This window comes from Oryctolagus cuniculus, chromosome 6, assembly GCF_051225735.1.
Source record: "Oryctolagus cuniculus isolate XC-2025 breed Fujian yellow rabbit chromosome 6, ASM5122573v1, whole genome shotgun sequence".
NCBI classification, from domain to species: domain Eukaryota; kingdom Metazoa; phylum Chordata; class Mammalia; order Lagomorpha; family Leporidae; genus Oryctolagus; species Oryctolagus cuniculus.
This window is the reverse complement of record NC_142872.1, coordinates 142,444,182-142,465,020: the sequence shown is the minus strand read 5'-3', so window position 1 is coordinate 142,465,020 and position 20,839 is coordinate 142,444,182. Positions and strand designations below refer to the sequence as shown.

At 40.4% G+C, this 20,839-nt stretch overlaps 1 long non-coding RNA gene across 4 annotated transcripts; it reads left to right on the top strand.

Moving 5' to 3' along the window:
- Positions 1-1,052: 1,052 nt before the first annotated feature.
- LOC149126317 (uncharacterized) lies at positions 1,053-18,964 on the top strand. Of its 4 annotated transcripts, none has more exons than XR_016235899.1 (3): positions 1,053-1,391; positions 9,917-10,036; positions 12,234-12,358. It is a non-coding gene; the product is annotated as an uncharacterized LOC149126317 (long non-coding RNA). The 4 variants fall into 4 exon arrangements; XR_016235898.1 differs by lacking the exon at positions 12,234-12,358 and adding an exon at positions 17,397-18,964 and having other exon boundaries at positions 1,056-1,391; XR_016235897.1 differs by lacking the exon at positions 12,234-12,358 and adding an exon at positions 14,872-15,777 and having other exon boundaries at positions 1,057-1,391.
- Positions 18,965-20,839: the final 1,875 nt, after the last annotated feature.

Here is a 20,839-nt window from a genome sequence, read left to right as displayed (position 1 = left end):
TTTCAGTCTCATTTGTTTCCAAACAGGAAAAACAAAGTGCTGAAGAAGCCTTGAAGAGAGGGAGAAAGCCTCAGGCAGTTTTTTTTTTTTTTTTTCCTATTGAGGCACAGCTGTGGCTGTATCACAATATTTCCCAAGTGTTTTCTTTGGATCTCCTTACCTGGTGCCAACCACGCACAACAAAAGTAGCAGAGAGCTGCTTGGTTGGAACAAAATCTCAGTCAAAATGCTGAGCTTTCTCCTTGCCCCGTTATGCAGCACAGGATGTGTCTGATCACACACACACACACACACACGTGTGCACACATACATCCTGGAGGTACAGGCTGCAGGCAAGCATTCCTGCTGTGCTGACTGTGGAAGGTATAAAACCATGACCCAAAGAAGAGGGAGAAATGAGACACAAGTGGACCCAGGACCAAAGACTGGGTTTCTAATTTGGTTCCCCAGCCACTGAAAGGCAGATATGAGAGGGTAACCTTTTTTCCTGGAGTCTTCTCATGGTTGGTTACACATTAAAAATCCCAAGGGAGCTTTAAAAAACACTGATGCCAAGGCCCCACTTTAGTCCCATTAAATTAAACATCCTAAGGGTGGGAACCATGCATTCAGAATTTTATAGAGCTCCCCAGGTGACTGTAATGCAGGCGGGGTTGAGAAGGCCTGACCCAGGGCTGGGTTCTCTCATCAGGGTCGGCTCTCCACCCCAGCAGCTTGGCGATCTCCACCAGCACAGGCTAACGGTGCCTTTCAGTTTCACGCAGTTGAATCACTCACAATTCCAATCAATTGATATTACCCAACTGCCTCTCTGCCCTTCAGTTCTGATCATCTGTCCTGTGACAGTGGCGAGAACCCTGTTTTCCAAATAAGAGGGTAGAGATGCTTTAATTTATCTCATTTCTTGAGGCACATTAAGGAAATGACCCCCTTAAGCACAGGTGGCAAGTTTCTAAAAATTCATGCATTGGATTCAGGGGTCATCCTTCTTCTGCCATGGAAAGCTCTGAATGGATACTTGCTTGTATGCATGTAAGACACCCATTTCTAAAATTTGTTAATTTATTCAGGGCATGATATTAAGCCTTGCTGAACTGAGATCACTGAGGCCGTGTATTTTGCTTTTGAAAACCACCCAGACTAGTAAGAGACAGGTATGCAAGATGTTAAAAATACTATGAAAGGCCCAAACCGGAAGAGGTATGCATAAAGAGATGTTTCCGGTTGGTCCAGAGGGCTTTGGGCCTGTCGAGGTGGGAAGGCTTACCCTGGAGGAACAGAGAATGCTTCCCCAGGGAGGGCTTCTGGTCACCCAGGAGCACATGGAGTTTGAGAAGGTGAGAGTTAAATATTTTGCTGAAGGCTGTGCAGGAAAACACAGGAGGAGGTAGGTAAGGAAGGCTGCGGACTGCCGTTACTACTTTGTTTGTGGGGCCGGTGTCTCTGAATCCATTTTGAGTCATGGCTAAGTTTCAGAATCACGAATGTGCAGTGACCCCTGGATTTGCAGTGGGTCAGAAGACTACCCTGGATGGGGAAGGACTACGTCTTCCTGGCTTTGGAAACTGGTGGGGATGCCGTTGAGGGAAAGCTAAGAATTCAGGCTCCCAAACTGGTTTAACCTGGGATCTCACATGCTAGCCGAGGAGCCTGGGGCAAGTTAATTGACTTTATCTTCCTCAACCATAAATGAAGATGCTCATGCTTACCTCATAGGTTTTTTTTTCTTCTTTGAATACAGTTAAATGTTTTAGGTATTATAAAAAAAATTCCTAACAAACTGTTTGAACATAGGAAGTGTCAATAAAATATATGATCAAGTCTCCCAGTTGACACACTGAGTTTTCTCCTTGTCATTTTCTTTAAATTTCCTGGTTTATGTGCTTCCTTCCATACCTGGCCTCTTAGGTATACACACATAAGACCTGCACTCTGGTTGATTTAGAGAATTCATGGTCTTGGGCATACGATACATACAATGTACTTTAGGAAGTAGTCAACTGTGAGAAGAACAACAGTTTTAGAATGTTCTCTGATAAGCTCATCAAGTGTCTTATACCCACAGCTTGATTCTGTAATCCATTGTGTCTCTGTCTCCAAAATCAAACTCATCACAAAAATGACCAGTCTTAGTTAATCCACAGCATCTAACCTGGCCCCTCCATAGATCCTCATGGTCCATCCTCTCCACTTTAAGATGTGGAAAAGAGAGCGACATTGGAGAAAGACTTTGAAGATGCGTAGTATTTCTTATGGTAGAGATCAGGCATTCAAGGTGGTGAGATTAATATAAGTAAGGCATAGAAATACATTTAGTACAAAATAGTAGAAGAATTGTTTTGTTGGAACAGAGGTCTTGTATGTCAGGAAAGTAGAGGAATAAATGTCAGAACTGAGTCAGAAGCTACAAATTCTGACTTGAGAATGAAAACGTGCATGATTATGGATCTCCTATAAAATAACTGACACCTCTTAGAAAACCTGGTTCCAAATTTCTTTCCAAATATTTTTGCCTCATTTTTCACTCTATTTTTTTTTTTTTGACAGGCAAGTGGACACAGAGAGAGAAACAGAGAGAAAGGTCTTCCTCTTGCCATTGGTTCACCCGCCAATGGCCGCCACGACCGGCGCGCTGTGGCCAGCGTATCGCTGGTGATCTGAAGCCAGGAGCCAGGTGCTTTTCCTGGTCTCCCATGGGGTGCAGGGCCCAAGGACATGGGCCATCCTCCACTGCACTTCCGGGCCACAGCAGAGAGCTGGCCTGGAAGAGGGGCAACCGGGACAGAATCCGGCGCCCCGACCGGGACTAGAACCCGGTGTGCCGGCGCCGCAAGGCGGAGGATTAGCCTATTGAGCCACTGCGCCGGCCTCTATTGTTTTTTTTCTTTTTTGTGTTTATTGATTTCTTCCCCTGTGACTCTTTAAGGATACTGGTGAGGAGGTCCCAGTCTTGGCTTCACTCAGTTCATCTGAGCTGATGGCTGCTCCTCCTTTCCTGAAAGTCACAATCTGCCCTTTGGGAACACACTCTCTTCTGCACAATAACTAAGTGTGATGTGAGACAAAGAGGGTTCTAGCATCAGCTGGGGTATGACTGGCTGGCATGGAAGAAGTCTGCCAAGGCATAGATCTTGTTTCTGTACATATGTCCTTAATAATAATGAAGGGTAGGGGGTAAAGTATGCTAGAAGGGGGCAGAGCTATTGCTAAAGAGCTGGATTTCTGAGGGAGTACATATGATGTCAACAATTAATTCAGGCCCTAAGTTCTGTTTTCCTATAAAAAAATCCTATTTTAGTTGTGGTATCTTTGACGCATCTGCTGGCATAAGCAGGATATATGCCACAAATAAAAATTCAAAAATATCTCTTTCTTGTAGAACTTGGAGACAGACATTCTGAAATGGCAGGGAGGCTACATAGTACCCAGAAAAATCCCCATGCTTTTTCTAATAGGGAGAGTGGCAGAATCTGTACTAAATCCAGGCACCTCTTGTGTGCAGGCCTTGAGGGGGTTGTTCTGAAAGGACAATAGGAATCAAGTCTGGGATTTAGAGCTGGACAATTTCAAATCAATGCTGAGTGATCTTTCATTTCTGGAAGAAATGTTAAAGCCAAAAAGGAATGTAAGAGGGAAGAATTTGCTCTCAATGCCAATAATGAAAGTAGAAAATTCAAAGTCTTGGGATTCTGCTAACAGAGGGTAGAAGGTTGATGACAAGGTATCACAAAGTCCTTTGGGAAATTATTTTGGCAGTTTCACCCAAGCAGAGGGTGAATGGGTTGTATAGTCATGCACGGTTGGTCAGTGAGAGGCCACATGTACAAAGGTCCCATAACATTTTATCTCCTGATGACCTTGTAAGCTTAGTATAAGTATACCCTATGATGTTCACGTAATGACAGAACTGTCTAATGATGCACTTCTCAGAATATATCCCCTTCTTTACCTGTGTGGCTATAATTAGAATCCAGTTGGCATCCTTACAAAAGAATCTAAGATTGGTCCAGAATGACAGATCATTTGATTGGAAAGGGATCTGATTGCTTGTTGAGGCCAATCTCCTCATTTTATTGAGCAAACTGTTGTCTGATGATCATTCAAATACTTCCTGCCATGGTCAGGGACAGAATCCCAGTCTTGTAAGCTCTTTGCCCATGTTATTTTAGTGCCCAGAACTCACTTTACACATGATCCCAAGAGTGTCCTAAAACTTAGCTGGGTGAGTCCCATGGCAGGTGTAAGGAGGGATGAGTATGTTAAATGGCCACTATGGAAAATCTCACAGGTCAGTGTAAATGACTGGAGAGAGCAAACAGACAAAAATCACAGAGTCCAAAGTAGTGTATGTGTTGGGGGCAATTCTTTTTTTTTTTTTTTTTTTTCTGGTCAGCTCCAAGATTTGGGAGAAACGAAATAGGAACCTTGTTTGGAAATATAGGATGGAGAGTTGCCTCAAAAGCAGAGCAAGGATATCCTCCTAAGAAAATGCATTGGAATGAGGAAAAAAGGAGCCCAGATTCTCAGGAAGTCAGGCTACCAGAAGAAGGACAAAGGAGGAGGTTTAAGGCCAACCAGTGTCTGTGGAAGGCAGGGGGTTAGTGTGGTTTGGTGACAATGGTAGGAGAGGGTTGAGAGAACTTAGCTGCCTGTGAATCTCCAGAAGAAACGGAGCAGACAAAGCCATTTAGGAGGGTGAACCATTACCTCTAATAATGCTGACAAATTGTCCATAACTTCTGCCTTGAGTCATGCTGTGTTTAATGAGATATGCATTTTCTGGTGGGGTATTAACCCAGTGAGTTCTTAATGATTTTGGGGAGAGGGTTGGGGAATAAGATTGCTTACAACTCAGAGTTCATTGTATATAGTAACTCTCAAAAATGCCTGTAAATGACTTCTGTTTAATGGGAGGACACACACTGAAGAAAGATGGAATTGGAAGATTTTTTTTTCCAACTATTTAAGAAGTGGCATTTGAAACCATTGTCTCTCAGTCTCTTCACTCCATTGTAATACCAGACAGTAAGAAAATCATCTTCAGACATGCTTGTCTAAAATAAAATTCTTAAGGAATAGACTGATAGGCAAGATTTCTGCAAAAAATGTTAGAAACAAGCACCAGAGTTCTGGAAGTGAGGTTTGTGAAGATGCTAAGCACTTAAGTTCTAACCTCTACACAATAGTAGAGAGAGACTGAGAATTATCAATGCTTAGTGTTATTGTCAGGAAATTGAGGCCACTGTGAAGGTAGTGGGGGTCAGCATGGACTGTAGAAAAGAAAAAAGCATAGAAGGTGATGCTAAGGCAGCAGAGACAGAGCAGGAAAGAGAAAGCCACCACCAGGATTTCAAGAGCTGTCTCCACTTCATGCTAAGGGATCATTCAACACTTTCATGAAAGGTACTTTTAGGATAAAAAACATACCTATACTGTATTGTTTCTCTGAAATGCAACAGTTCTTTAAAAAGTTTGCTAAAACTTGGACTTAACAGATGTATCTTTTTGTGCAAATAATTTTTGAAATTCATGCATAGGTTTTTTTTTTCATCATATGCATTTTTTTCTGAACTTTTAAAAGATCCTTTGTAAGCATGGATTTCAAATTTTGTTCCACCAAAAATAGATTTATCTTTTAATTACATTTGCCATGAAATTTTAAAAAGTATTTTCATTATTAAATATACATACACATATGATACAGGTAAGTAGTATGCAATTGTTTATTTCTTAAAGAAGTTGATTTTTTCCCTTTCAGTGAGGACTTCTGGTTGTCTACAAAAACCTGATTTATGCGCACCCCTCAGAGACCTGTAAGAGATTTTTGGAGCCAGGTGGCTTTGCCAGGTTCTGTAGTCCTGGTGCAGCTGCCCACCATGAGCAGACTGAGGAAAGCAGCCCTCTCTCTTATTGAGGATGTGTTTGAGCAAGGCCAGGGACATTTAAAAATATGTTGTAATTACACTTTTCAACCACTAGATGATATGCATGTATAAGCAAGATAAAAATCCTCCGACATATCCTTTCCTTCTCAGTGTCAACAATGATGAGCGGGTAAATTAGGGTATCCAGAATTCAATTACAGATGTTACTAAGAAAGATAAGCAAAATATGGAAATGAAAAACTATCAGTTTTGACTAGGATCATAAATATAATAAATATATTGAACACTTGTTTAAGTCAGGGGCCATTAAACCACTTCCTTTGGGTCAAATCTAGCTCACTGCCTGCCTGTTTTGTGAATAAAGTTTTATTGAAATACAGCCATACTCATTGGTCTATGGCTAACTTTGCTGTACAAGGATAGAGATGAGTAACTGAGACAGAGACTTTATGAACCACAAAGCTTGAAATATTTTTGTCTGGTCTTTTATAGAACAAGTTTACCAATACCTAGTCTAAGCACATAAGGTTATACTTACCTATTTAATCCTTACAAGTCTATGATTATGTATTGTTATCATGATTGTATAGATAAATTGATTAAAGACACAGGATGAATCCTGGCACTTATACTGAATGACTATTATAGTCGTATTTGAGAAATACTATAACTAGTGATTTAGGACTTGCTAGATATCATCAGGCTTGAGTACTAAAGGTCAATGATATTTGATTTCCAAATGGGTTATGAAGAACATAGAAAGCTGGAATTAAAATCATTGCAAGGCTTGGTTGATTTTCTGTGTGATGTACAGGTATACATGTAGCTGTGTATGAGCATTAAGTGACACTTATGTAGGACTTTTAAAATTTTCTTTTCATTTTTACTCTTTAAAAATTTTTCTTCATTCTTTTTTTATAAGAACATATTTTAAGAAACTATTTTGGCACAATAATTCCTGAGACTTAAGATGGTACATTATAGAGAACAATGTTTGTGATTGAAACGTCTGTGGAGGACAAAGAGAGAAGGCAGTCAAAGGAAGGCATCTTTGTTAATGTCTTGGTTTTCCCCATTGAAGCAAATCTTTGCCCCACCAGTGGTAGCTCCTGGAAAGACCCAGGCCCTCATGGTGTCTCCTAGCAAGGCAGAGGCTGGACGTAGGGCAGGGGAGCAGGTGATGTTCAGTTTTTCAGTTTCTTATACTCCTAGTTGTCTTCAGGGCTATTTTTCCCTGCAGCTTATAATGGGCAGTGAGGTACTAGAATTATCCCTGTCTGCTCATTTCACACTTATGATGACTGGTCTTTCAAAAAAATTTCTTTTATACCGAAGTATTTGGTTTTAACTAAATGCTCCGGAATCCACATGGTGAGGAGGAGGAGGCATGGAAATCAGGAGTTAGGTCACTTGTTTGGCCAGCTCAATTCTTGTCCCATCTGACAAGATGGGGCCTCATTGTCTTGTCCCATGTGGGTATGTACCTGGCTCTTACTCCTCCTTTCCTTCACTTCAGAGACACCACTCCTTCCAGATTCTTCCATATTTTGATGCCTCCTCTCCTTAGGATACTCCACTATCCCACAGAATAAGGAAGTCCCGGTAGAATATTCCTTCCATTGAGTATTGGCTCTGAGATAGGAGGTTGTGTCAGTGTTTGATGTCTTCTTCAGATGAGGTAGGGTTGGGCATAAGAAACTCTGGATCCTTTGGGGAGGAGGGCGGGTGTAGGGACAGAGTGAGTGAGTGCTTCCATTCCATGGGGGCTACTGTTTTCCCAAAGAATCTGAAATAAAGCTTCCCACAGTTAGAATTTAATTTTTTCTAAAGGTTATCCCATCTGGGGTTACATGAGAAATTTATATTCCTTCTAATAACATGGCTTGGACTTTTTAGAGATGGAGTGTAATAATAATCCCAACCTTTTTACATCAATGGAACATTTGCCCAGGGTTTCATTAGAGAATGAATGTTCTAACTTCAAGTGAATACACGCACAGCAGGGATATTTTAGGAAACTAATCTGGAGATGAGGCATGGGATGAATTGGAGAGGAAAGACAGAAGATAGGGAAAAAAATAGAGGTGAGTGCAAAGTTATATACAATTACTTTCTTTCACTAAACCTGCCATGTGAAATGATCAAATTTTAAATCTCATTGCTATTACCACAACTGGAGTTGGAAATAGCTGACCATGAATCAATCATTACAGCTGTAATTGTAACCAGAAATAGGAAGTGTTTCATAAAAAGTCTATTTGTATCACTTCTGACTGTGTGGCCATGTCTTGCTATGCCTACTTTGGGATGTTTTACAAAGGCAGCATAATGAATAAAAAATCATCAGAAGAGTAGATTTTATGTTTGCCTCAATCACAATCATTTCCCCATTGGTTTTGAGGAGTAGCTTACTTAATTTTTTTTATTTTTACCATTCTTAGATCTGTGTCTGAGACAAATGCCTTCTCTTTCTTCTCTACCCTCCTCCTTCTTTCCCTCCTCTCTTCTATTAAACGAGAGGTAAGAAGATAAAGTTAAATCTGAGTTATCAAAATAAGTTTTCTTCAATTCTTAATTCTTTCTGCTCCTGGGTCTTGGTGGATGGATTTAAACAGAAGGGCTCACTTTCAAAATCTCTGTGTTATTGGGTGGAGAACTGAGGGCTGAAGTCCATCCCTGGTTACGTCAAAGGGTGTCAAATTTGGCCTGCTATTCTCACTTCCTGTTGACTCCAAGAGAAAGGCTGCAGTTGGCGGCTCACAGTCAAAAACATGAAGCTCTGAGACCAGTCTGAATTACTAATCACTGCATGTCCTGTTCAGTCTAACCACTTTCCAAGCGATTAAATAGGCTGGCCAGGTTAGTGACTCAGCTTCCGAGGGGGAGCCAGCTGTCTTAGCTGATGTGTGCATCCCGGCTTTCAGCTCTCAAGGTCTGAGCCAGGGCTGCTGCAGCAGGATGCTTTCCCCCCGTGGACCTTGTCACTCCTGGGACAGAAAGATAGACAGAGATGATGAAGTGTAGCATCTACTGGAGCAGGGCCACCTCACCATGAATCTTGGGAGGGAAAGGGTTGCAAAAATGTCATCTTTCATCAATGTGTGTCAGTCTTTGGAAGCAGTCACAAGTAGCTGGGTGTGGTAGGATGAAGCTGTCTGAAGTTTGAAAAGAAAATATATTGGGTAGGAAACACCAGCTTCACCCCCCCCCCTTTTTTTGGCTTAACAGTCAGTAGATACAGTATTCCCTTGTTTGTTTCAGTAACTACTGAAGATTCTGGAAAGAGATGTCACTATTTTAGGAGTGTATTTGCCTGGTTTTTTTAAGTGATTAGATAAACGTTGGAGCTTTTACTGAACTTAATGTCCAGTTACCATAAGAAAGGGAGCATATCTTCAGTGGTGGTAGTTTAAGGGCCACTAGGGAATACAATTTCAGGAACTCCCAGGCTCATATGTAAATTAGATTAAATTGAACTGCAACCAGGGCTCCCAGGGCAAATTGTTCCCGTTCCCACCTGTTTTCACAGCATTAGCTCTTGTTGGAACAAAGAAATCAGTTTCAATTTATTTCAGCTACTGCTTTGTTTTTAAAAAGTATATTTTATGCCTCAATGTATCCACCTTGCTTAAGAAAACTCCTTACCAAATAACCTTTTGAATTCTTCAAGAGACATTTTGAGAACCTTAAAAAAAGAATACTATGAGCAAATCAAAGTCCTGTTTTCTCAAAAAGAAGCTGAGTCCTTTGAATGGCTGGTGCTACCACATCCTTCAGGCAATTTTCATACTTGGCATAAAGCTTTCAGTCATTTCTCATATTCCCTTTGTTTTGATTAGTGAATGCATGATAACTTGACAACAGTCAAATGTGAAAGTTTGAGGAAGGGAGTGTGGCAAGGAGAAAAGAAGCCCTGAAAACAGATTTTTTTTTTTTAAATTTTAATTTTAACCCAAGCACGGGGACTGAAGGTGAACTTGAAGAACACATCCCAAACTGCAATGTCAGTTCTCTGAACACTGTCATTGCAGGGCTACCTGAAAAGAACGTGCAAGCGTGAGCACACCAGAGAGCAGCATGCGAATCGCTTCCCCTAGAGGACAGTCGAGTGTCACTGCTTCATCCACGCAGATGTGCTGTGCGTCTTGCAGGTAGCATCTGTTTTTGCTGTTTATGATGGATAAAAGTATGTACTTGGGAGCTCAGCAGGAGTACAACTTTCTTTTGGGGTCTTTTTTATACTTTTAAAAAATTTTGCATTCTGGAACTAAAGATTTTTAGGGTAGTTGGTGAATATGGATTTCATCTTGTTCCCTCTTCTGTTCCTCTGTTATCCATTCCCCTGGCCTCAGACTTAAGAATTAGCCTCAGGTGTGAGAAGAGAAAGTGACTTGCAAAAGCATGTCTATCATTCATTTTTTGTCATTCATCATTTAGTGGTTTTCTCAGTTATTAAGATGGTATCTATTGAGGACCATCTATATTCCAGGCCCTGAGAAAAATACCATTATTCCTGCCCTCATGTGTTTTAAAATTTAGTGGGGGAGAATACACAGTAACAAAAATCATCACATTGTACAGTTCAGCACATGCTTACTCGGACTTACCCCTAATGGTAGAGCTAGAAATGTGCCAGGGGATTCCAATGCAATCCCATCAAGGTGGCATGTACCAATGCCATCTTACTTGTTAAAGTAATCAGTTTAAGTTCATAATTGATCAAAAAGATAGGATTAAGTGTCAAAGGGATTACATAAATAAGACCAGTGTCTGCAAATAATTGATAGAATTAAAAAGGAGAGAATGATCCTACATGGGAAGCAGGATACACAGCAGACTCATAGAATGGCAGATGCCCTAAACAGCACTCTGGCCTCAGAATCAGCCCTTAAAGCATTTGGTTCTGGCTAAAAAGCCAATGAGAGTTTCGCAGGCATGGAAAGCCAAGACATTGTGGCAAAAAATAAAAAAAATGACCTAAATGAAAGATCTCTGTGAGTGAGATCCCAATGGAAAGAAAGGGCCATCAAAAAAAGAGGTACCTTTCTCTGAAGGGAGGAGAGAACTTCCACTTTGACTATGACCTTGTCTAAATAAGATTGGAGTTTGTGAACTCAAGAGGCTTCCATAGCCTTGGCAGCTCATGACAAGAGCCTTGGTGATTACTGACGTCATAAATATGAGTGTCAATGGTTAAATCAGCAACGAGAGTCACTTTGCACCTGCTCCCCATGTAGGACCTCTGCCCTTAATGTGTTAACTATGAGAATTAATGGTATAACTACTAATCAAACAGTACTCTATACTTTGTGTGTCTTTGTGGGTGCAGTCTGTTGAAATCTTTACTTAGTATATACTAAGTTGATCTTCTGTATATAAAGATAATTGAAAATGAATCCTGATGAAGAATGGGATGGGAGAGTGAGTGGGAGATGAGATGGTTGCGGGTGGGAGGGAGGTTATGGGGGAAAAGCTGCTATAATTCAAAAGTTGTACTTCAAAAATTTATATTTATTAAATAAAAGTTGAAAAGAAAAAAAATCATCACATACAAATATTCAACTTCACCTGTTACACTTGCTGACAGATGCCCTAATAGCCTAAAATGGCAACTTTGGAACTGTCAGAGAGGTAAGAGAAGTCTTCCTTGAGGCCGTGATGCTTGAGCATTGGTCTAAAGGGTGAGAAAGGTCTAGGAAGGCATACTGGGGAGGTAGAAGGAATGGTGTAAGAGGAGATCTTGTGGTGGAGAGAAGCATGAAAGAGTGAGAAATGGAAAGAAGGTTAGTGTGGCTGGAGTGAAGAGAAGGTGGGGCAAGAAGGAGGCACGCTGGGAGGTGACTCAGGGCTAGACACTGCAGCACCTTGGGGCTTATTTTGTGGGTTTGTTCTAGGGAAATTGGGAAACCCACATAGTGCACAGTGGGAGAAGGGCAAGAGTAGATAAGAAAAATCACTGGGGGTTCTTGTAGTAATGTAGGCAACAGATGATAGAAGTTTGGTTTAAGGCAGTGAGTAGAGAAAGACATAGAAAGGAGTGAATATATTCAAGAAGTGTTTAGTAGGTAAAAATCACAGGATATGAAGATAAAGGAATTAAGTGGGGTCAAGGATGACTCTGAATTTCTGAGTATAGAAAATGGGCAGATGATGGTTCCTAGAAGGTAGAGGTGAAGAGAAGATGCTAAATTTATTTTAGAAAATGTTGCAGTGGGATAGTAGGTTATAGGTTGATTAGTTGGTTCTGGTTCTAAAGACAAGATTTGGGCTGCAGATAAAATCTTTGTGAATGAATTATGTATAGTTTTGATAGCTGATATGATTTACTCATCTTCAATATCTTTCAAGAACCTCATTTCTATAGGATAATTAAAATTGCCTTGGGAACAAGACTAAAGGAAATGTTGAACAACTTATTCTATGAAGCAGGAACTTGAGGGACTTATGGGAGGCAGGTTAAAGTCTTCTGTGGGTGAGTTACATAATTTGAAGTTACTTCTATACCCAAATATTTTTATTCTTTCCATTAACCTGCCAAAGGACCTAAATTGATGGCAATTATGGTACTGTTTAACTGCTTCTCATTTTGCTTGGCTTAGAATGATAACATTTTAGTGTTTGCAGGGAATGTAAAAGTTGTCTACTCCAAACTTTTCACTAACGATGAATCTGCTTTACAAATGTCTAGACATGTAGCCTTAGCTTGAAAATGTCTGTGATTGAGAATATAAAATTTGACAAGGCAGTACAGATTTTTTAGTTCTGTTCCAAAAATCTACTTTATATTAGGTTTTCCCACCTAGGATAACTTGAGACAGTTCTCCTTCCTCTTCTGCAGAGTAGTCTGGCGACTAGCTTTAACCTATAATTCATTGCTGTATTCATTAAGTCATCACAGAGGTGAATGATTGACATTCAACAGTCATTGCAGTCATGGAAGCCCTTGGACATAAATTATCTCACTTGAATGTTACAATGCCCCAAAACCCTTCAAAGAATCTGTTATATTCCATAAGTAGATGAGGAAACCAAATTTTGGAGCTAAATTATCTATTCAATACCATGTCACATGAATAAAGATCAGTTCCAGGACTGGAAATCAGGTATTCTGACTCCTAGCCTAAGTCTTATACAAGCTGCCTTGATAATCTGTCTTAGGGCTCTGTACTGACTTCTTAAAGTAACACATTAGTTTTGACTGGTAGGTCAGTGGGTAATGACACTAAGAGGGATCTTACCCATTTCTTCTACCTCCTCCACCCCAACCCCATGTACTGAATAATTCCTGCTACCTTGACTTGGCTGCAAATGGTAATAGGAAAATATTTACAGATATTTTTGATTCTGAACATCTGGAGGGAGGCATAAGGCATCCCCTCCTCCATTTTCATTGCTATTCCCCTTGGCCTCCTGCCTTCATTTACCTGTAACAGCCCCAGAAAGTTCTTAAGCTTATAATTCTTTATCCCTGTAGAAATGGGATAGGACTCTAATTTCACATTTTTTCAGATTTCACACTCTATTGGTTAACAAAATTTTAACCATGTATTCCAAATACATTTGTATGTGTATTCACAAGTTAAATACAAATATTAATGTAATAGAATATTATCTTCATTTAAAATGCTTAAAAGAATATTAAAACCATAAATTAAAGTCTTATAAATATTTCTTTCATCCCAATAAATCACCTCCATGGTTTATGTTATGAGCTTCCACTGGAGGGACCATGGAAATGGAATAGAGGCACAGAGACAGGAGGTATACCTAATGCACAACATGGGTTGCTGGAGTACAATACCTGGAAATACCAAGAAACATTTCAGATGTGCTGAGGACAAGTATTCTTTGCCTAGCATCAGCTCTCTTCAAAATCACAACATTGCTATCTCTTTGGAGGTTCAGAGAGTAAAGGGCTCATTGCTTTGGTCTGTGATGTTGGTCCTTGGTTTTATTTGCCACTTGTGTCCTGAGCTATGTGGTAATAGTGCTAATAGCTAACATTTGTTGACTGCTTCCTGTGTGCCACTGTGCCAAAGAGACTTATGCACATGACTTCATTGTGCTTATTGCAACCCTGTGAAGTATTGTTATTCTACTTTAAGAATGGGAAATTGAAGTATAGAAAGCCACAATTTACCCATGGATGTTGGGGTAGTTAGTGACACCTAGGGGATTTGAACCCAAGTCTGTTTACTACCAAGTCATTTTACTCATTCGTAAACTCAGTTACTCATTTGTAACTCCTATGCTAAACTGCCAATAGCATTAGTGGTTGGATTGCTGATAGCAATCTGGTTGGATCGCAATCTCTAGAAGTAATTCAAAAGGAAAAATCACTAGTTTCTCAGATCAGAAGGTTACTTCACGTTAGATGCAGATGAATGAGAGGTAACGGCAAGCTTTATAGAAAAAGAAATGTGCCAGTTAAGTTAAAAATGAACCTCCCTAATCAAATCTAAGCCCTTCTTTATTTCTAGCTCTTTTTACTCTCATAACCACAGCTCTAGTTAGCAAATACATCCTAAATACTTTCTGGATAAGAGAGTTGCAGACTATAGTCACTGTATAGGGCATTTGAGTTCAGTTTTGTATTTATGTGTTTGAAAATGAGATGAAAGAGGGAAAGAGAGTGAGGCATCAAGGGATCCAAGAGTTTTCTTCATTGTCAGAATTCTTCAGATTGGTGGAGTCAGAGATCTGGGTTTGAATCCTGATTCTCTTTGTATTAGCATTGGAAACTGGCAAGTTATTCAAATTACTCATCAAGCTTTAATTCTTACATCTGTAAAGTAGAGAAAAGAATAGCTGCTTCAAAGCTATGTTGTCAGGATACAAATGATATGTCACAAGTCCAGTGCATGGTGCTTGGTGCATAGTAAATGCCCATGGTCTCTGCTGTGTTAACTATGTCCTATTTGAAAACAAAACAAAATAAAGCAAAAAATCCCTTCTTCTGGAGCTCCTTTCTATCTTTCTACCACAGGAAAAAGAAATCTATTCCCACAAAAGAGAAGAAAGAACTGGAGACATTGGAGGTTTATAGGCTGGAGGAGGCAGCTCCAAGAAGAAAAGAATTCTGGCGATCAGTGACACCCTTCTGCGGGGGCCCAGATGTAGGCCAGATGCTGAGAATCTGGAGAGACACAGACTCCGTGATTGTCATGCCATGACTTTCATCCATGTGGGCATGCAGAGTATTGACTGATCTCACTCAGATTATTGAGAGTGACTTCAGAGTTCTGGAAACATGGGTGTAGGAGGCTGGAACTCAAGGGGTGGTCTTGACAATCCTCCCAGTTGAGTGAAAAAGTCTCTGTAGATGACAGCCCTGCTCCAGTGATGGATACCCACTTCACATGCTCTTCTCTATGCCATCCCAGACGGTGTTCAGCCCAAATGGCTGAGGATGCTTTGATGGGAAGCAATTTGAGATGTTTGCCTGCTCAGCCCTCATCTCTAGCGGCTTTCTTCTATTGTTATTAAAATTGCACTTGATAGAATTGTAACTGCAGTGATAACTTCTATCCCTATCAGAGTCAGTCTGTCAGAGCTCTTTTTTTCTAGCTGGGATTTCACCAGACTGCTGCAGGCTCCCACTTCACATTTGGACACAAATGTTTTGTTAGTCTACATTTTTAAGGATGGCAAAAGTTTCTTTATGATTGGCATGAGTGTAGGCACATCGTATTAATTCTGTTTAAATTAAGGGCTGGGTCCTCATTGTTGTCTCTTCCCTATTTGGTTCTTTCCACTGTAACCAGAGTGATAGTTCTTTGTTGATACCTAGAGAGTTCATGTCCTATTGTCGTTGTAACCAGTTACCACAAACTGCCTGGTGTAGGGTAATGTAAGTTTGTTCTCTCACAGTTTTGTGGGTAGGGAATCTAATGGAGTCTTTTTTTTTTTTTTTTTTCTGACAGGCAGAGTGGACAGTGAGAGAGAGAGAGACAGAGAGAAAGGTCTTCCTTCTGCCGTTGGTTCACCCTCCAATGGCCACCACAGCCATCGCACTGATCCGAAGCCAGGAGCCAGGTGCTTCTCCTGGTCTCACATGGGGTGCAGGACCCAAGCACTTGGGCCATCCTCCACTGCACTCCTGGGCCACAGCAGAGAGCTGGCCTGGAAGAGGGGCAACCGGGACAGAATCTGGCGCCCCAACCGGGACTAGAACCCAGTGTGCTGGCGCTGCAGGTGGAGGATTAGCCTAGTGAGCTGTGGCTACGGCCTCTAATGGAGTCTTAACAGGCTAAAGTCAAAGTGTCTGCAGGCCTGTGATACTTCCTGGAGGCTTTAGGGAAGAATCTGTTTCCACGGCCTTTGCAGCTTCTAGAAACACTGCACACACTTTGGCTCAGTGTCACCTCTTCCTCCGTCTTTGAAGAATCTTTCTGACCATTTCCCCATAGTCATAGCTCCCTCTGACCACAGCTGGAACAGCTAGGAAAAGGCCTCTATTTTTTAAGATCAACTCTACTCTCCACCCCCTCAACCCTGCCACGTGATTGGATTGGGCCTGTCTAGATAAATCTAGGACAATCCCCCTATCTCAAAGTATTTAATTGAATTACATTTGCAAAGTTAACTTTTGTCAGGTAAGGTGACATGTTCAGAAGCACCTGTGATTAGGATGTAGATGCTTTGGGAGTCATTATTGTGCTTTTGACACCTACTACCCCACTCCCAGCCCATCATTTCTCCCCTAGCAACAGCACCTTCATCCTAAAAAGTTTCCATTTGCATATCCTTGTTCTGCCTTCTTCACCACACTGACCTCCTTATAGTTCCTTGAACATGCCAATCACACTCCTGCCCAGGGCCTTTGCTCTTGCTCTCTCTGCTTGGATTGCTTTGTACCTGATATCTTTAAGGCTGCTTCCCTTAGCGCTGTGCATATGTCCTTTCAGAGGGAGCACTTCCTGAACAATGTACATAAATGAATATATTTTCCTCCTCACTTACTTTTCTGAAGTTTTATTTATGTATTAGAGAAAGAGAGAGAGAGGGAGGGAGGAAGGAAGAAGGAGAGGGAGAGGGAGAGAGAGAGGGAAAGGGAAAGGGAGAAAGAGAACGAGAACAAGAGACCTTGATAGCTGGAGGTGGGGCCTGAACAAGAACCAGGAGCCCATAACTCAATCTAGATCACCCACATGAGAGGCAAGGATGCAGGAGTTTGGAGGTATGATTTCTTTCTTCCCAGGATGCACATTAGTAGGATTCTAGATCAGAAACCGGGCAGCTGGGACATGAACCATGAACTGGTTGCTTTGTTAAGGGATGCAAGAATCCCAAGAGGCAGTTTAATTCACTGTATCACAATGCCACCCCGAACTCCTTCTCTCAGACTATTTCTTTGTCTTGTGCTCTTACCAAGAGTCTCATGATGTAAAATACATTTATTCATATTTTGTTTCTTTCCTTCATGTCCTTATTTCACTTTCATTTTGAAAGTTTCATTAATTATTGAAATATGGGTTGATAACATTTTTCTTTCTTTCTATCTCTTGACAGGCAGAGTGGACAGTGAGAGAGAGAGAGACAGAGAGAAAGGTCTTCCTTTTGTTGTTGGTTCACCCTCCAATGGCTGCCGTGGCTGGCGTGCTGTGGCTGGCGCACCGCGCTCATCCGAAGCCAGGAGCCAGGTACTTCTCCTGGTCTCACATGGGGTGCAGGGCCCAAGGACCTGGGCCACCCTCCACTGCACTCCCGGGCCACAGAAGAGAGCTGGACAGGAAGAGGGGCAACCGGGACAGAATCCGACGCCCCAACCGGGACTAGAACCCAGTGTGTCAGCGCCGCAGGCAGAGGATTAGCCTATTGAGCCATGGCACCGGCCTAGATACATTTTTCTTTCAATAGTTTAAATACATAACTGCAATGCTTCTAGAATTATACTGTGTTTGATGAGAAATTCATTTTTAGTTTTCCTCCTCTTTATATAATTTAATGTTTTGGTGTGAATAGGCATCCTTGTCTGTTCCTAATCTTACTGGGAATGCTTCCAACTTTCCCTTATTCAGTAGGATGCTGGCCATGGGTTTGACATAAATTGCTTAGATTGTGTTGAGGAATGGTCCTTCTAAACCCAATTTGCTTAAGGTTTTTATCATGAAAGGATGCAATATTTTCTCAAATGCTTTGTCTGTATCTATTGAGCTAATCATATGGCATTTGTTCTTCAGTTTGTTAATGCGATGTATCACATTGATTGATTTGCAAATGTTGAACCATCCCTGCATACCAGGGATAAATCACACTTGGCCAGGTGAATGATCTTTCTAATGTGTTGTTGGATTCAATTGGCTAGTATTTTTTTGAGGATTTTTGTGTCTATGTTCATCAGGGAAATTGGTCTATAGTTATCTTTCTCTGTTGTATCTTTTTCTGGTTTAGGAATTAAGGTGATGCTGGCATCATAGAAGGAGTTTGAGAGGATTCCCTCCCTTTCAATGGTTTTGAATAGATTGAGAACAATTGGAGTTAGTTTTTTAAATGTCTGGTAGAATTCAGCAGTGAAGCTATACGGTCCTGGGTTTTTGTTTGTTGGGAGGGTCTTTATTACTGATTCAAGCTCTGTCTTGGTTATGTGTCTGTTTAGGTTTTCTATGTCTTCACGGCTCAATTTTGGTAGGTTTTATGTGTTCAGGAATCTATCCATTTCTTCTAGGTTTCCCAATTTGTTTTGCCGATCTTTTGTATTGTTCTTTGTGTTCAATTGTTTATTTCTTCTCTAACTTTAATTATTTCTTTTATCCTACTAATTTTGGTGCTGGTTTGCTAGAACCCGGTGTGCCGGCGCTGCAAGGCAGAGGATTAGCCTATTGAGCCATGGTGCCGGCGTCTCTTTGTGGTTTTGACTTGTATTTTCATGAATGCTCATGTTATTGAACATTTTTTTCATGTATTTGTTGACCATGTATAATTCCATTTTGAAAAATATCTGTTCTGATCCTTTGCCAATTTTAAAGATCAGATCTTTTAAATTTTTTTATTTTCATAAGATGAACAAATTTATGTATTTCATATATAAAAATTTCAGAGAATACTGATACTTCCTATCTTTCCCTTTCCCTCACTCATACTCCCACCATTTTTTCTTTCTTATTTTTTCTTTTAATTTTTACAATGCCATACTTTCATTTTATTTTATAATTATAAGCTTAAACCTAACCAAAGAAAAAAATTCAATAAGTAGTAAGTAGAAAAATCACTGCTCCCCAAGAGTATAGACTAGGGCTGTAAATAGGAATAAGATCTCAAAATGTCAGTTTCACTCATATACATTACATTTAAAAATTTTTTTGAAGGTTATTATTTAATGAATACAAATTTTATATGTACAGCTTTTAGGGATATAATGTTTCTTCCCCCCATTCCCACCCTTTCACTGCCACTCCCATTCCCCCCCAACTCTCTCTCCCATTCCATTTTCCATGAAGATTCATTTTTAATTGACTTTATATACAGAAGACCAACTCTATACTAAGTAGAGATTTCAACTATTTGCACCCACACTGACACACAAAGTATAATGTACACTTTGAAGACAAGTTTTACTGTTGATTCTCATAGTACACCTCATTAAAGACAGAGGTCCGACATGGGGAGCAAGTGTACAGTGACTCCTGTTATTGATTTAATAATTGACAGTCTTATTTATGACATCAGTGATCAACTGAGACTCTTTTTTAAAAAAATTTTTTTTGACAGGCAGAGTGGGTAGTAAGAGAGAGAGACAGAGAGAAAGGTCTTCCTTTTGCCATTGGTTCACCCTCCAATGGCTGCCACAGCTGGTGCACTGCGGCTGGCGCACTGCACTGATCTGAAGGCAGGAGCCAGGTGCTTCTCCTGGTCTCCCATGGGGTACAGGGCCCAAGCACTTGGGCCATCCTTCACTGCCTCCTCAGGCCATAGCAGAGAGCTGGCCTGGAAGAGAGGCAAGCGGGACAGAATCCGGCACCCCGACCGGGACTAGAACCTGGTGTGCCGGCGCCGCTAGGTGGAGGATTAGCCTATTAAGCCACGGCGCCAGCCAACAATTATATATTACATTTACATTGCATTAGGTACTGTAAGTTATATATATATATATATATATATATATATATATATACTTATATATATATGATTTAAAGCATATGGCATAATGCACACAGGTTATAGAAAGCACTATCCCATTTTTATATTTGAGGAGTTCCTGGAATCAATACCTCATGTATACCAATAGATGACTGTATACCTTATATGTTTAAGAAAGTAGATAAAAGTCTAAGTGTAATCCAGATCAACTGGAAGGCATGAAATTATATAAATCAAACATACATAATGAATATAGATCAGCAATTGAGGTTTAAAAAAAAGCCCTCTCAATAGGATAAATAGCATATGAGATGCATCAGAAGCAGTGGATACAAGATAAAGCAATAGAACTTCAAACCCTACTTTCATATGTGGACAGATCATCAAGACAAAAAGTAATGAAAGAAACAATAGAGTTAAATTATATAGACCAAATGGATCTCATACACATTTACACAGAATTTTATCCAACAGTTGTAGAATACACACTCTTCTCATCAACACATGGAACATTCTTCAGGATAGACCATATGTTAGCCCACAAAACAAGGCTCAGCAATTTCAAAAAAATTAAAATCAGCCTGTGTCTTCTCTGACCACAATGGAGCAAAACTAGCAATAAACAACCCAAGAAATTTTAGAAATTTTACAACAACATGGAAACTATATTTTCTTGAAAATCCAATGAGTTGATGAGGAAATCAAGTGAGAAATTAAAAAAAAAATTGAAACAAATGAAAAGGGAATGCTACTTACCAAAACAAAGAGTACTAGAGGAAACTCAGAGATATTGAAGCAATAAACACCTACATTCAAAAACAAGATTTCACATAAGCAATCTAATGATGAAATTCAAGAAACTAGAGGAAAAAGAC